Below are 13,950 nucleotides of genomic sequence, written 5' to 3'. Positions count from 1 at the left end.
ATTCAGTCCACTTGTCATTATCTCAGATAATGTGTTATTATGTGTTTATGCTGATAGTGTGATTTACCTGATTTGACTGAGAGTTTTCATGTTTGTTCATCACTATTCATGTTTATCTTTCTTATTCCCACTTTTTGGTTGAAAGGGTGTAGGAAGAATATGCAGATACTGTAGGACTATATTTGGGTCAAAAGCATGTAAAAATGACAGCTAGGCTCACACAATCCTTTTAGAAAGGCAAACTGTCTTTACAAATTTATATGGTGAGTCAATATTTGATTTGGGAATCCATGGGTCGTTTTCAAAATGGGCAAACTTTGGGTAGCCTCCAAGTGCTTTTTCCCATATGGTTCTAAGAATTTGTCAAAGCAGGGGGCTAACATCTACTGAGTACTGGTCGTATGTCTGCCATTGTCCTATGTGCGTGGTAACACACACTATTTATTTGTGGTAAATATTTATTTTAACTATTTATGGTAACACTATTTTAAAAGTATACTGTACAGTCTTATTTTAGCTCACATGAAGAGAAGGATTCTGTAGGAATAAAAGAAGGATGATGCATATTAAACAGCATCCAACTTCTGCACTCATTTGTATATAAATTATTAGGAAGATAGAAAGTTGTATATGCATGTGTGACTGTGTGTGTATGTATGTGACATGCACTAAACAGCTGATCAGGTTGAACCGAAAGATATTTGAGAGAACACACTAAAAAGGAGTAGGTTCTGTATTCAGAAACAGTGCTGAGAAATGAGATGCCATTCAGCCCCAGGGATCAGCGAGTGCCAGAGCCTGAGGGGACAAGGGTTGAGGCAGAAGCTGAAGGTACTGTTTAACAGATCACCCACACCAAAACTGGAGATCATTCCTACTTTTTAGAAAAGAATGTGCTTCATGCGACTCATGCTATTTTACTCTATCAGTACTTTCTCCTAGTCATCACTGTCTTCCAGTGCTTGTATTCATTATTGTCCTTAAGTACCTGATGCCATAAATTTATCTATATTTTGAAAACTGCCATTATTTTCCTAGATTTCAACATTCATACATTAGATATGGGTGGCTTTTCATTGTCTTGAACTCTCCACGTTAAATGACTTTTCTTTTTATTCCATCTCAGCAAAATATAACCACATTCTAAAATTCACAAGAATTCAAATCTACTTCAGTATTCATTAATTCAAAAATTCAAAATTTCAAAATTGAATTCAAAAATTCAAAATTGACATTAATTCAAAAATGTCATTGTCTTAACGTCAATGCATTATTATTTTCTTATTATTTATTCAGTCATCCACACCAGACCTATTCTCCATCCTAATACGTTTTTATTTCTCTCTAAGAATGCTTTCTTTTTCAGTCCGTCTGTATGCCAATGACCCCTTAAATCTGCATCTACAGCCAGGATCCAGGATTTTTATTTTCCATTTGCATCTTTATTTGGATTTCTGATAGACACATAAAGTAAAGACATTTTGAACTGAACAAGTGTGTTTTTTCCTTTGACTCACTTGTCCTTCTGTTTTCATTTTCAGCGTCAACACCACTACCTCACTAGTTATTTAAGCCAGAATTTAAAGTAGAATCTTTGACTCTTCCTGATCGCTCACCCCCATATTCTATCTGTTGCCGAACATTTTCTAATTCATCACTCAGATTTTTCTCACCCTGTCTCACCCTGACTTTCTTATGGGTGCGTCCTATCATGGCTGGAATTCTCTAACAATACTTCAGATATTTTCTCTACACATCCTTGAGACCCTTCTGAGCTATTCAATATACTGAAGACAGTGTGATATTTTTGAAAGGCATATTTAATCCAGAAAATCCCTGATAAAACTTGGATAACTCAGATTACAATAGTAAAATTTTGTAGACAAACTAAACGTTCAAATTTCCACACAGGGCTTGGTCAGAGGGGAGTGTGGAGAAGGCGATGTGAAGACTCAGATGGACCGGCCTCCAGGCCAACTCTGTCAATTGTACATTTGCTTTAGGTACTTCTATCAGACTCTCTAAGGCTTTGTTTTCCTCATTCTTAAAATAAAATAGTACACATCGTGCTGCTAGTTGTGAGGATTAAGCCAAGGGACTTACAACCCAAAGTAACATCAAGTCCTGCTATAGTAATTTCTATTCTTACTTTGTAATAAGACACCTGTCAGTTTAGTGAAGTAGGGTAGTGTGTGTGCCAGGAGACTCTCCTTCATCGGAGTGGGCTTGCTTTGCTCTGCAGCTCCGCCCACCCAGGCTGTGCAAGAAAACTGGGTACTTTGATTGCCTGTGGTCTTCTCACAGCTCCTGACAGAGCTGATGGAGGACCTAGTAAAGTTATATCTGAGCTGAGGTATTGAAAAGGACAATAAGCTCTAGCTGAGTTTATTGCCTACTGTTCTTACCATTTCAATTTTGTAGAAAAAAATAAAGTGTCTTTCTAAGTAAAACTAAATTGGTAGGAACAAGCAAGGCCAAATAATTCTTGAGTAATATCGAATAAAATGAATGTTGGTTGTGTCTCAAGACTTAACCAGATATATAATAATGGTCCTAGAAAAATTCTTTATGTGAGGTTTAGTTAAAATATATTTGAAAATAGCATTAGCTAAAGAGAGGCTACAGTGGGCGTGGTGATTATTCTTATAATACTGATGACAGGTACTGAGCCAATACTAATGATATATTAATTTTAAGTACAGTGCAACATGCAAGAAGCCAGTAATGATTTTATTAATATAAAAAGTAACAACCAGTATTTAGTTTTAGTATTAATATAAAAAGTAACAACCAGTATTAATATAAAAAGGAACAACCAGTATATTCCATTGACTCAGCTAGGTCTTTTCCCCTTGTTTTTATAGGCTTTATCACAAACATTGACTAGAAACAACTTTTAATTAGACAGGACTACGCATGCTGTTAGTTATTTCATGCCACTATATGACCATTCTTTATTAATGTAAATTAATAATTTTAAAAGTAAAAGGTTATCTGTTTTTTTTTTAAATATTTTTTAACATTTATTTATTTTTGAGACAGAGACAGAGCATGAATGAGGGGAGGGCCAGAGAGAGAGGGAGACACAGAATCTGAAGCAGGCTCCAGGCTCTGAGCTGTCAGCGCAGAGCCTGATGCGGGGCTCGAACTCACGGACCATGAGATCGTGACCTGAGCGAAGTCGGACGCTCAACCGACTGAGCCACCCAGGCGCCCCAAGTAAAAGGTTATCTGTAACATGAAAAACTGCTCAATTGAGATTATTATTCACTTGATTATGTTTTAATTAGCCTGAATTTATATAAATTTATAGTAAGAAAACAATTAGCAAATTTATAAATTATTCTTAGACTTCAGGGACAAGTTTGCAAAAGAAAAAAATGTATACTATCTTTGCCATATTAAGAGCAAATATATATATATATTATTGCCATATAAGAGCAATATAATTGCCATATTAAGAGCATATATATATATATATATATATATATATATGTATTATGATTTACTCTTTTATAAAAATTAGTTTAAAAATGCTAATGGGAAGAACTTCAATAGATTTGTAGGTCCCATAAGGACACATATTTGATGATATAATAAGGAATTTTGCCATAATTCAAATCATTCCACTTAAAAAACTTCATCAGTAATTCACTTCATCCATTCATTCAGAATACAATAACGGGAAGTAATTTTAAGAAAGAAAAATTTCTTAGTGTTTAGCATACAGAAATTGATACATTTTTGTTCTTGTCCTTAAATATGGTTGTTTGGGGAATGACAAAGGTGTGGATAATTTATGGCCTTACAGTGGGATGAGTATAATCTCCTCATATATATAATGGCGGTAATAACAGTGTATTCCCTTCAAGGGATAAAGTGGGATCATATAAATAAAGTTCTAGTACAGAGCATATTAAGAGAAGACCCTCACTTATGGTTAATATTAAAAATGAGTGCAAATGAGTACCAAGAAGGATCACTTTCTGGGAGGCACACTAGGAGAAAACTGAATACTACACTATCACTCTCAGAAGAGAATATCCTTGGAGTCATTATTCATTTTTCTTTTCTTGTCATCGTCCAATTCTGATCTGTTGTTAAATCCTATTGCTTTGACCTTCGAATTCTGACCACTTCTTACCGTTTTCCTATTAACATCTTGTTCTGAGTCACCATCATTTTTCCTCTGGATTATTGATACCGCTGTTTTAGCTCTTATCCCTGTAGAGACTATTTTACATTCAGCAGACAAAATAATCCTATAAAAGCATAAATCAGTTTATGGCAACTTCACCAAACCAGCAAATTAATATATTCCATTTACAGAATGAAAGGCAATGTCTCCACAAATCTGTATGTGACTTGCACCTTTCTCCTTTATGGTTTGACCTCATCTCCTACCTCCCTCCTCTTTGCTTACTCTGTTGAAGTCATCCTGTAAGGTCTCCTTACTATTTCTTAAACATGAACACGCAGCCTTGCCAAAACAATAATGTGTCATTCTCACTGCCTGGATGCTCTTCTCTAGGTAGCTACAGGGCTTCTTCTGCTGAGTCAGCTTTTTAGATCTTTGTTCACTTATCACTTCCTCATCAAGATGTTCCCAAACCACTTTATTATAAATTATCAAGTCCCTCCTATCTAAAACCCATGGTGGTTTTTGTCTTCTTTCATTGCTTTATTTTTCCCATGGTACTTACTATTTTCTGATGTTTTTGTATATTTATTTATGATGTCTCTCATACTGAAATACACACTCCACAACAGCAAGGATGTTTGCTGCCATATCACCAGCAATATTACCACTTAGTGCTCAAAAAATACTTCTTAAATGAATAAAAAGGAATAGGAGCAAATGAGATTGGAGAGAGAGGCAAAGGATAGAGCTTTTTTAATCATATCAATATAATGCCAAGTCTAACCTCATTTTAGAATCAGGAAGATTGTGATAAAAATACAGTTATACACATTTTCTGATTTTAAGTGGCTGTCCTTTAGCCCTTGCCTATGGCTTACCTACGTGCTCATATTGTCTTACTAATTTGAGGAGAAATAAGTAAGCAGATATCTTATAAGCATCTTATCGAGAAACACAATAATAAATCAATAACATACCTTCCAGGTACATTACATGTAAGAAGACAGTAATGTAAGAACTATACTCTATATTTAAAGGCATTTATTTAAGATTAGTCTTTCAGAATTAGAACATATTTTTATCCTGTTTCCTTTAACTTTTAAAAATATACTGTAGAGATAAATTCATTTTAGCAAAGGTCGCCACCTAAAATTAAAGGGCACATTTTCATTAACATTTCAAGTTATGTGCTGCTATAGTTAACAAAACTGAAAAGACAGTTTAATGAAACCTGACTGTATTTAGTAAAGGCAAGTTTATTAAATGCACATTTAAAATTTCATATTTACATATCACACTCTGTAATTACAGTGATTTAAGAACTATTAGCAGCAGAAAATAACCACAGAATTTGTAAACATATAAAATATTTACACAATGAATACTGTTCAGTCACAAGAAGCTCTTTTCTATATATGCTTATTATTGACAGGAGAATTGGAAGAGGTGAATAGTACCTATGTGAGTAAAGTGAAACTTTAAGCAATTATATAGTAACCTTTGGCAAGTTAGTTTTTGCTATAATAAGCTTCTAGTTAAAATACATGCATATTTACCTCTCCCCTTCTCTCACTCTTTTTCTTAGAGAACATTATATTCACTGGTAAGAGAAGAACTTGTTCTAATTCCTGTTCTGCCACTATTAGTTGTGCAAACCTGTGCAAGTTACTAGGGTTGGTTTGAGGGAAAAAATGAGTACATGAAAATGTCTGACGATTTTTAAGTGCTGAGTACATATTAGCTTTCCTCCCTTCTTCTAGCATTCTCTTCCACTCTTTTCCTCCTCACAGTGTTCCTTTCCTCAACATCTCCCTTACAGATAGGAAAGCAATTCAGTCATTAACCTGTGATTGGTATGGCTTCGTTTTAAGTGAATATATCTTGAGGAGTGATAGGGAAGGAATTTTGGCAATAGTAACTAATAGTTATTGAGTACTTAATATTTGCCAGACACTGGTCTACATGTTTTCTCATATAAATTTTTATTTATTTTTTGATAACTCCTTGAATAGGTATAATTATTTTGACATATAACACATGAGGAAACTGAGGCATAGTAGATGTAATTATTTTTTCTCATGGTCATCTTTTAAGTGGCAGAGGAGTAATTTAAATGCATGAGATTTGGCTCTGAGGTCTATGCTTTTGAGCACTGCGTTTCCTATTGGGAAAAGGATGAATATCACCTGCTGTAGAACTTAATATATCTCGAGAGCAGGAGATATTTTCAGCGTGTTTGAGAAAAGCCATCTGGATACTCTTATTTAACCACAAGGCAGGCCATCATTGTTTATTCTGATAATACAGTTCTTTTCTTTACAGTTCTTTGATGATTCTCATCAAATTACCATTGCTGGGATGTTCTATATAATGGCCCTGCATTATTATTTAGTTGTCGTAGATATTGTGACTTCTCACACAAATCAAAAGATCTTTAAGGACAGTTTTGATACATGTTAGAGTAAATTTAAAATATTTTCCTTACATCTTATTTATTTCTCTTGGCAAAAATGATTTTGAAGGGGGTTAGGGTGCTCTGTATGTTTATGTTGCACAGAGGAAAAAAATGATTGTAAGTTCCAAATGCTTTTTGTACATCCTCCATAGAAACTTGAAAGATGTTATACAGTGTATGGGCTCAAACATATTTTTGACACAAAAATGGGAAGAAAATTTGGTGTAGAATCCTTTCTAAACTTGTGTTCTGGTTTGCTAGACTTTGAATAATGAAGCCAAGGCAGCAATTTTAATATCTATCTGTACTCTTAGGCCCTTCTCTGCCACACTGTTACAAGCAGCAAACTCACGCTCTAATCAAGGAAATGTGCTATCATGTCCAAGGCAAACCCATCTGTTTGCCCAATTTTACTCCTCATGCTCAGCCAAGTCCTAGAGGATAACAGTCCTAGGCTACAAGGAAGCATTCAGTTGCCACTGTTTCCTAAACCATACTTTCCAATATGTTGCTCATAATAGATACTGTTCAACTGGATATCTCTGGATTCAGTTTCATCTCCAGTCATGAGGTTTAACTGCTATTTAGATAAGAGACCTATTTATGCATATTAAATATATATGCAAGATGGGGGTGACACCATAGCTTATGAGTATAGTAGTCTAAATCCACATACCAGATGAACAACATGTATTAGTGAAAATTCTCTATACTCAGGCAGAGAGTTGAGTTCTAGTAATTGAGAGAGGAACTGGTAGGAAGTCAGTCCTAGGAGAAAAGAGGCACAGGCACAAGGGGAGAAGGGCAAAGATTAGGAGAGATAAAGCATAGCAATGGGCTTAGTGGCCAGCAATTAATTGAAATGCAGAGAGACTGATTCCCTCTAGTGTTGTCCTCTAGGTGGCTTAAATGTTAAGGATTACTCAGGATCTGCCTTGGGGCTGGAGGCAGTTCCAAGCATCCTGATGGCCAAGTCTTGTGGAGGGTAAAGTAAATGGACTAAAAATAACAAAAACTCATTTCATTTGGATTGGGATGACCTCCCTAATTACAGAAGGGGGAGATTTACATTTTAGAATGAGGTACCCTCAGTCTACTCTCATAAACCCCTCCATAAGAAATGGAGAGTTGGCAGGAAAATATCTTTGCAGCGTTAGAGATCCGTATTTTATTTTTAGTTATAGAAATGACAATAAGTCCATTCTGTAATTGGAATAAGACCAGGTGGGTGGCTTTTCTACGTTTCTTTGTGCTCAGGATCTGTTCTACTTTTCCCTTATCCAGCAGTGGAACCATGTGAAAAATATTCCTATCCTGCTGATATTTGTGACTATTTACAAGCCTATGTAGGCTAGGGGGAGGTCCCTAGACTAGAAAGAGTAGGAGGAAAGTAGGACTGTTAAAATGATAGGAGAAGTTAAAGGAACATAGACAAATGTATGAAAGAGAACAGAGAAATCCTTGGAAAGGCCTCACTCCACAGGGCAATAAACCTCTCTGTGAAAATTCTTGAACTAAGAAGATCCCTTCTTAATATTTAGGCAAAGGGATAGGCTAGTCAGGCTAACATAGGTACATTACTATGCGATTATTCTCCCATTGCTCACCACCTGCCTTGACACACACCCTATCATCAGCAGGCTAGTGGGATTCTTTCAGCAATGGAACAGGAGGGCTAAAATTTGCAGACTTCAGTAACCATCAACTATCATATGTGGATAGGACTGTTTCTCTGATTGCTTTCTCAGCTAGGTCACTTCCTTATTTGACCCTTATAAGCCTTTGCATTGTCACTTATTTGTCACAGCTCATAATGGTGATACTACATTTAAAAAATATGTACTTTTTTCTTTCAAGTTCCTTTGTTCAGGATTATTCTTTAGTCTGTGGAAGCATTCATTTGCTTTAGAAATAAATAGGATTTATAGCAGGAATACAAAGAGAATGAAGGAACAAATGTATTCACCTTTTGATATCTAAAGTAATATTTCAAGACTTGAAAATCAAGCTTTTTTTTCAGATTTTCTTAGTTCTTTCACCTTTCATTGACATATAATCTACGTTGTTGATTAGATCAGAAATTTAGTAAGCTTAAGCTGTAGTAATAGCAACTCCAGATATGAAATATTAAAAGCCCAATCATAAGAGAAGAGCATAAAAACCTAATAGTTTCTATCCCTGGAAGACTGTGGGAAAGGAGAAATGTCAAACCAGTGCAATAAATTTGTGCTAATCTCCTGGAAGATGGAGGTGGGTTCAAAGGCCTAAGAAAAAGTTTAGAGTAGAGGGACTTTAGCCTACTTTCTGTACAGAACCTTGGGAAGAACTTGCTATGTGTGGTGTCTTTAGGATGGGAGCTAATAGAATAGCAGTTGTAGAAACCACAGAGTGTGGCATCTAGATGTGTACTTCTGTTTCAGTGATCCTGTTCTCCACAACTATTGGAAAACAAAAACAAAAACAAACAAAAAACAGAATCAGAAGGTTGTTTATGTCCATAGAGGCCATGAAAATGTGCCTCTCCTACTTCTTCCCTTTGAAAGCATAATTGAACAATATCCCAGCTGCTGACACTTTGTATCCGCCATTGACTTTTTACCTAGACCACACATTCACGGGCTGCTCCCAGACAATAACTAAGCATGGAAAGGGGAACTAATGCAGACCCATTCATGTGAGGTATCAGACATGTCCAAGAGTCAACTTTAGTGTAAGGACTCCCCTTTGGCATTGCTCCCAAATTCTTAGAACTGCATTGTGATGTTAAGGCTCTTCCAAATAATCCCCACTTCCTTCTTCCTCTTCTTCACAAGGGTCAGATTTTCATGATAGCCTGAAGGGTCTCCTTGATGCCTCCCTTCCAAAGTAAAAGACAAAGTAAAAGATCCATGCAGCAGTCCCACTTGTGATGAAATCAACCCTGCCGTGTGGCCAAAAAAAAAAAAAAAAAAATCCCTGGTCATAAATGCCAGTATTAGGAAACAATGCAATGTGGAGCTCACAATGAATTTCAGCTCTCAGTATGTTATTGGTTCCTGGAAGAGACCAGAATTCTTGATCATAATTACCAAATGACCTGACCATTATTACTGAGGGTCTGTCAGGCCCATCAAGCCGTGAAATTGGACAGGCCTATCTACAGTTTATCCACAAATAGTACAACATCAATCGTGATCAGGACCAGAGGCATTAGTAAGCCACAGAGGCACAAAGTAGCCCAGATCCCTATGCCACCCACCAGAAATGCCCTCCACTGGCTTGTACCTATGACCCTATGGGGAGGTATCTTATTGCCAAGTAAAAGAGGAATAAAAGGCCTGAGCTTGGATTGTGGATGATTTGGCTGTGTATGTGGGTGCCAACTGAAAATGAACTGCTAGTTGCCTAATACCAGAATTTGAAGGTCACCTTAAAAGACAGTAAAGAGGGAAAACTCCCCATGGATGGAGGCAGTGACCAGAGCAAATGATCATCTACTTTGTATGGACAGAAAGCATTTACCGTGGAAAAGACATTGAGCAACTGAATTTAAAATGTCTTGGTTACTTGGCATTAGCCAGCTTTGTTGTGGCCACAATGGAACTGGCAAAATGGCACATGAATATATTGGTTATGGTTGCAGTGATAGAGGCTATATATAAGCCCATAAATATTAATTACCACTTATAAAAGCTAATTAGCTTTTGAAATTTCTGAAGATCTAATCTGCCAACAACAGAGACCAATGCAGCCATGCTGACATGACAATATATTTCAAGGGGCTGAATGGGTACTCAACAGCAAGTTAGCTACATTGGGACCTTTCTGTCTTGGAAGTGAAATTAAGCAGTTTTTCCTCACAGGAGTAAATACCTATTCTTGATATTGGTTTGACTTTTCTTCTTGTAGAACCTTAGCTGGCAGCACTATCCAGTGGTTTATGGAATACATCACCTTCAGACCTAGAATCCTACACAAAATAGTATATGACCAGGGGACAATTTCATGTTGTAGAAGTACAGGAATTGACCCATAACTGTGATATCCATTGGGTATATAATAAACCACATAATTTAGAAGTAGTTGGCCTCATAGACCACTTGGCATATTTTACTAAAGGCACAACTGAAGCACAAATTCAGAGGCAACACTCTCAAAGGATGAGTTGCCATCCATAAGTCATATCCATTAAGTCAAAGATATCCTCCACCCCTACATAATGTTCTATCCCCAATAGGAAGAACACATCACTTTGGAGACCAAAGAGTGGAAGGAAAAGCACTTCTAAAACTCCCAATGGCCCACTGTAAAATTTTGTCCATCCTGTTCACATTCTTCTGTGTTCTGCAGAAATGGAGGTCCTGTGTCATACTCTTGCCAAGAGTCACAGAAAAGGTCTCATGAGAGCAAACTATGGATGCCACTAGGGAAATTTTGATTCCTTGTATCCAGAGACCAGCAGGCAAGAAGAGTCAACATCTTGACAACGTATTTGCCCCTGATCGTCAGGATAAGGTAGGGCTGTTTTGTTTTGTTTTTGTTGTTGTTGTTGTTGTTGTTGTTGTTGTTGTTGTTGTTGTTGTTTACTTGAGCCATGAAAGAATATATATGGAATTAAATTGTCTCGCTTGGGTGCTTTTCCTTGCCCCTTTATAACTGAATCATGTGTAGCAACTTGGCCTGAGAAAAATATGATTGCCAAGGACCCAGAATTAAGGAGTCATCTCTGGGCTCTCAGTGTGAGTCAGTCTCTGCTCTAAAGCCATTGACACTTGTTTTTAGGCTATCAGCATATCATCAAGTCACTCCTGACAGAAGGACCAGTTCCATGGCTTTGCCTCTTCATTGCTGGCAAAACAACAAGAGATTTCAAGTGCCCTGTGACAGGACAGTAAATGTGATGATACAGATACTTCCCTTCCATTTAACTCCTTTTCCAAATCTGGCAAATTGAATGTGTAATAGGTCTCCCCACTCAACCTGATAAAAGAGCCACTTGAATATTGTTATCCAAAAGAAAGGACTCTAGATCAACCCTTAGTTTACTTTTCCTTTTTGGTAAATCAGAATGCAGTGATTAAAGGTCATGTAGTGGAGGTAATAAAAGGCTAATTTTTTCTTAGGCAACTGCTTAACTTCCCAGTTATTCCAGTAGAGGGAGATCGGTCTCTATGGAGGAAACTGGTCCTTTAATGACTCAACTGCAATATCCAAATACATCAAACAAATGCACTTCAGTTTTTTGACATAAGAGTGTTGTATTTTCCCTCCTAATAGTGGCCAAGGGTATTCTCTGGCTCCTATTTTGTAGGAGAACAAGGAAGAATCATGGTGCCATTTGGGCTGCTTATTTCAGTCCTGCCATTCAGATTCTATCCATTGACTGATTCCTGTTCATTAGCATGTACAACACTCAAGGATTCATTTATTACACTCCACCCCACTAACACTCAAAACTTGAACAAAAGAAATGACTGATAATTCCATGGGAGTTTTATCATTCCTGAACCTGGCCCATAGCTTGTCAGAAGGTGTTTCCAGCATGGAGTGACATGATATTTTATTGAAGGCTAGAGGGCAGCATATGCAGGTGAGGGAAGTCATTACCAAGGTCCATGGTGCCTGTGACAGATGAGTCAAGGGTTTGGTCAGCAAGAAGGCATTGACAGAAACCCAAGAACTCTATTTATGTAAAGAGAAGAGCCTAGGAGATACACTGGCCAGGGCATGCAGCGGAGAATTCTATCAAGATGCTCTTGATAGAAAGGGGGTTAGCCAAGTGACCTTAGAGCCCATATATGGGCCAGGTCAGGTACAGCCCAATGGAGGTAGCACCTAGTTGTGAGATCAGGGCATATTGCTTCCCACAGACAAGAGGACCACACTCTTTCCTTAAGACCAAACAGGGAAATGGAGAGCAGAAGATGAATAGTCTTGGGGAATGCCTGGGTGGCTCAGCCGGTTAAGCATCCAACTCTTGGTTTTTGCTCAGGTCATGATCTTGCAGTTGGTGGGATTGAGCCCCGCTATGAGTCTCTGCACTGATAGTGCTGAGCCTGCTTGGGATTCTCTCTCTCCGTGCCCTCTCCTGCTTGTTCTTCCTCTCTATCAAAATAAATAAATAAACATTAAAAAAGATCAATATTCTTGGAACTAAAATTTGTATTGAGTTAGTTGTTTCTCTTGTTTCTTTCACCTACATAAACCAACAGCCTCTTACTCTGGGGGTTAGGGTGTTCAATGAAGTTGATTATTATAATTAGAGAAAATGATTAATTGTATTTTCTTTTACAGCTATAAAGTGAATTAATTCGTAAGCTTTTTTACACATAGATTCAAGATGGTAAAATATTAGCATATATTACATGTGTATGATTTGCATGTATTTCTGTGACAGTGTCTTATCCCCTTTTCATTGATTACTACACATTTCAGATTCTCAATTTTTTTCAAAATTACTTTAAATCTTGGCTACTTTATGATATCTGTTTTCCTCCAAATATCCTGTATAAGTTTTTATTGCCACCTAACAGAGTGTCTGCTTTGCTTATATTAGTCTTTTCAGTGTCCTGTTGATGTAATGATCATAAGGTATACAGCGATAACGCTAAACTTACAGCCCAAATGCTTGGGTTTCAGTTATGATGCCTGCATATGAAAGTTGTGACCTTGGGCACTTTCTCAGAAAGGTTCCTGAGCTTCAGATTCTTTGTCTGAAGAGTGGAAATTATTTCTTATGTATTGAATTATTGTAAAGTTCAAAATTGAACAAGATAAAGCATAGGCAAACCCATTGTAAAGTAGAAAATGCTATGTAAATATAATTAATTATTATCATTAAATATTCTCCTCCAGTTTTTTAAAGTTTTGAGTACTCAATTTGTATGTCAGTGCCAAACTGTTTCACATCATTTCTGAAGACTGCATTTTTCCTCTAGACTTATTGGAAATGCATGGAGAGCTTCAAAAGTACATAGCATTGTCTTATCTCCAACAATCAGTCGTTTGAGAAACTCGGGTGGTGAGCCTGAGCAGCAGTATATTATAAATATTTCCCTGATCTCCATAATGTACAGACAGGGTTGACCCTCAGGTGAGGCCTAATTAAGAGAATTAGGAGAATTCTTTACGTGATGTAAAAATATTAATATTCCATGAGTCTTTGATTATATGACTATGAGTTCTGTTATTTGTGCTAGGAAATCAGAAAAAAAAAGTTACAGCAGAAAGCTGCATACCAATGTTATGATTAGGGTTGACATTGGTATCTGAGTGTCATAAAATTAAAATTTATATTTTTATAGTTTATATTCAGTGTTAAAATGAAGACTGATATTTGCAAAGGACTATGCTTAAAATGTTGATATTTAAATGT

General features: G+C 36.8%; 1 long non-coding RNA gene across 1 annotated transcript in view; it reads left to right on the top strand.

Annotated features, from left to right (window-relative positions):
* The window catches only part of LOC111558377, a 540,126-nt gene that overhangs the window by 83,720 nt on the left and 442,456 nt on the right, over positions 1 to 13,950 (top strand). Inside the window, exon 3 of the long non-coding RNA XR_006591608.1 lies at positions 10,926 to 11,090. This is a non-coding gene — a long non-coding RNA (uncharacterized LOC111558377). The remainder of the gene's footprint in view (positions 1 to 10,925; positions 11,091 to 13,950) is intronic.

The sequence above is a fragment of the Felis catus genome, chromosome F1, assembly GCF_018350175.1.
Source record: "Felis catus isolate Fca126 chromosome F1, F.catus_Fca126_mat1.0, whole genome shotgun sequence".
Lineage (NCBI taxonomy): Eukaryota > Metazoa > Chordata > Mammalia > Carnivora > Felidae > Felis > Felis catus.
This window is presented reverse-complemented; position numbering and strand designations above follow the sequence as displayed.